We start from the raw sequence: 3,958 nt of genomic DNA, 5'->3' as shown, positions 1-3,958 counted from the left end.
TGCTATTTTTAAATGGGTAATGTTAGGTAGACAAAAAAATAGCCAGAATTTGTCTTATTTAACATTAATTAATTATCACAACAATTAATAAATACTAAATAAGACAAGTTATAACTGGCTGATTTTCTTTGGTTACCAAACATTTTCGTTTCAAATTACCTGCTCCTTAATTTGTGGAGAAAATTTTATTTCTCTTTTTTAAAACATGCTAAAAAATATTCTTTTATTTAATTTTAAAAAATCTCCTTTTTAACTTATTTTAAAATTTTTATATTAACTAATATTAATTTTACCTATTTTTCTAAAAAAATAAATTATTTTTTACAAAAATATTCTTTAACAAAAATTTTATTTTTTGCGATTAAATTTTATATACCAAAATATTCTTTAACAAATTATTTTTCTAGTGATTAAATAGTATTTTTACCAAAATATCTTTTAAAATATTTTGTAATAATTAAATTATTTTTTAACTAAAATACTCTTCAATATTATTTTTCTAATGATTAAATTCAAAGTTACAAAAACCGGAACAATCAATAAATCGTGAAGTAACTGATTTATTGGTTTAATAGTTCAATCAGAATTCAACTGAATTTCAACCGATTTAATAAAATATTAATAAAATTATTAAAAATTTAATATATAATTTTAAATATTTAAATTCAATAATTTTTAACCTAATAAAATTCAAAAAATTGTAATTTTACCTAATAATTTATCCGTAATTTGTCCATAAAAGTTCATAAACAATTTTATATGGCATATGGTGGAACTAGTAGTTGTGTGATAAAAAAAAAACGACATTTGAATTTATGCGTTTAAAGTTTTATTAAAAGTTTAATTTACATACATTATGATTTGTTCTCTTTTATTTTTGTCTTCTTGGCTTATTTTCTCTCTCTATAAATTTAAATATAAATTCAGGCCATCTTATTTTATGAATGATTAAACTACTATTACCAAATAAATGTAAGTTTAGTTGAAGGTAAAAGTAGAAGGTAAAATTTATCTAAATAATTTTTATGTATAAACTACACCTAAACTCGTTTACATAAAATTTCTTCCTGAATTTCGGTTGAGAGATAAAAGTTGGCTGTCAGCCATTACAGCACCAAGAACCAAGATGTTACAAACTAACAATAATACTGCTCCCAATTAAACTTCTCAACTTTTAATTAGTTATTATTAGTCTATTTTAATATTTAAATTTATAATTTAAAATTTACAATTAAATATTTATGATTTAAGATATATAATTTTAAATAAATAATATAATTTTAAAAAAATTAATTGATATTAACTAAAAAAATTGATTACTTAACATTATTTTTTAACAAAATGATCACAAGACAATGCAGCTCAAAATTCACCACCATCAGCAAACACAAAATACACAACTGTTAGTGGTAACTCCTTCCACCCTCCTCGCATGATATGTATGTACTTTGTGTGTTCCATATACATGTCTCCCTTTACCAACCCATCATGTTCTTCCCCATCCGTAAATTATGATCTTCGATCATATGAGTAAATAATGATCAAATTAGTCTCCAAAATTCGTTCTTTAAATTAATTTTAAATTTTTTTCAATTAAATTCATATTTTAAAAATTTTAAATAATTTATATTAATTATTTCGTGACTTTCTTTGTTGATAGGTATCAAAATTTACTAACGTAGCATGTTAACTGACACCACAACAAACTCTTATTAATCTTAATTGACTATTAAGATAATAAATTTATAAAATTATATCAAATCAAAACCTAATTGAGAGAATAACTTAAAGTATTGGAAACTCTCAATTTGCAATTGATTTGATCTAATTTTATAAATTAATTATGTTAATAGTCTATTAGGATTACTAGGTGTGTGTTGTGATGTTATTTAAGGATGCGTTTGTGTTCGGTTGCTCGGGTACCGGACGGTTTGGGGTGATACTTCGGTTGGTAGGATGGGGAATCGCCTGGTTCCGGGTTGCGGGGTTTGAGGTGGAGTAGCCAACGACGCGAGCTCTTTGTGTGGAGGGGGGTGTCACCTGCAAAGACACTCCGACGCTCTAGTCAGTCAGGTGTGCAGGCGAAAAGTAGGGAAATATGGTGTGTGACGTACCTTGGAAAAGGGGTAGGACCCTCCCCTTATATACCTTGTCAGAAAAGTGGCCCCCATAGGAGAAGGCCTCCTTCCATAAAGTTTTCTTCTCCCCAACTGTTGTGCAGCTGGCAAGGAGGGCACGTGGCCGGGTCGCGCGGACAAACGGGTGCGATGACCCGCCCAAACGGACCGGTAGGTCTCCGGGTCGGGTCGGCCATTATGTCTAGCTGGGCTGGGCCATAACAGTGCCTACAACGAGCCAGTTGGGGTCGTGAGTGTCGTGGGTGGCGCGTTCTGTTCCTCTTCACATGAGGTGTCGATTGGTTGAGTGATCGTGACAGGGGCGCGTTTTCTGGCCGCGTGGGCTTGTTCGTGGCAGGGGTGCGCCGCTTCTCGCCTCGTTTCTCGCGCTGAGCATTAAATGCTCATAATGGAAAATTCAAAACCCCGCGTGCAATGACTATTTTACCCCTGTCTTTCGCGCTTCTTCACGCGTCAGTTATCCCCTCAGTTTCCTTCATTCATCATTTGGTATTTGGTTTTCGTTTTGCTACCATCACATCCCCTTATCACTCTCCTTGTTAGTTCCAATTTGCTCATCACTCTCCTTGTTAGTTCCAATTTGCCGCTGCAGTCTCCCTTCCTCTCTCCAGCCTCTCTAATCCCTTCGACTCCTTCGTTCCAACGCAAGTATCCAGGTATGTTTCATTTCCCCTTCTTCAACTTGTCTAGTTTTGCTTTGTAATTGTGCCATTTCTGTGCGTGTGTGTTATTTTTCCTGGGCTGGATTGCGTAGTAGACACTGCTAGCGTTAGGTAGATTCATTAGGGGGGTTGCCATTCCAGGGTGTTAGTTTTTTAGGCTTTGTCTTAGGATTGGCTTCGGCCATGCTTGATTCCAATTGTCGAAAGGGCAAAATGTAGTTTCAGGACCTTTTCCGAATTTCCGACCTCATAGACTAACCGAGTGGTGCCCCCACTGTAGGTATACCTCGTCACGTCTCACGATACTCTATCTCGAGCGCGGGTTATGACCGATATGCCTGGGTGACCTCCGACGTGAAGGACTCCCCAAATCAAATGGGCGAGGAGGAGTTGACTGAGTTCTGACAAGCCGAGTACTTGTGCGGCGGGACTGACAAGGAGTCAAACTATGATGTTTTCGTCCCCGCTCCCAATGAACGGTTATACGAACTCAACCTCCACTCCCCCCGAGTTGCCGACTGGATCTGGTTCTACAAGGCAATGTTTACCCAGCTGGGGGTTCGCATTCCTTTCTCTTCTTTTCAAATGGTGCTCCTTAACCGAGTCTCCGTGGCTCCGTCTCAGTTGCATTCGAACAGCTGGGCTTTCATCCGCTATTTCGAGATGGTGTGTGAATACTTAGAGCTGTCGGTGTCTGTCGACGTTTTCCTTTATCTCTTCAACCTCACTAATCCTTCCAAAGAAGGAAAAGCGAAGAAGGGGTTCATGTCCTTCCGATCTGCCCCGGGTCGGAAGATTTTTGGCTTGTTCGAAGACTCTTACCATGGGTTTAAGGACAAGTACTTCAAAGTGCGCCCAGTCAAAGGTCGCCACCCCTTCTGGCTGTCGTTAGAAGGGCAACGCCTCATCCCGACGTATTGGAGTTTTGGGGCGGGGTCCAACATCTTTATTAAGGTGACCTACAAGGAGATGTCCGCTGTGGACAAAAAGATTGCCGACATGTTGTTGGCCGTCTTTGAGAGAAACCACGTGAATTCCCACCTCTTTATGGGTGACCGGGAGGTCACTAGAAATTATATTTGTGAGTAGCTTTAACTTGCATTCCTTGCGTTATTGTTGCTTCGATTTGTTATGCTGATTTCGCGACTAACCTGCTTT

This window comes from Arachis ipaensis, chromosome B10, assembly GCF_059453495.1.
Source record: "Arachis ipaensis isolate K30076 ecotype BB chromosome B10, ASM5945349v1, whole genome shotgun sequence".
NCBI lineage: Eukaryota > Viridiplantae > Streptophyta > Magnoliopsida > Fabales > Fabaceae > Arachis > Arachis ipaensis.
This window is presented reverse-complemented; position numbering follows the sequence as displayed.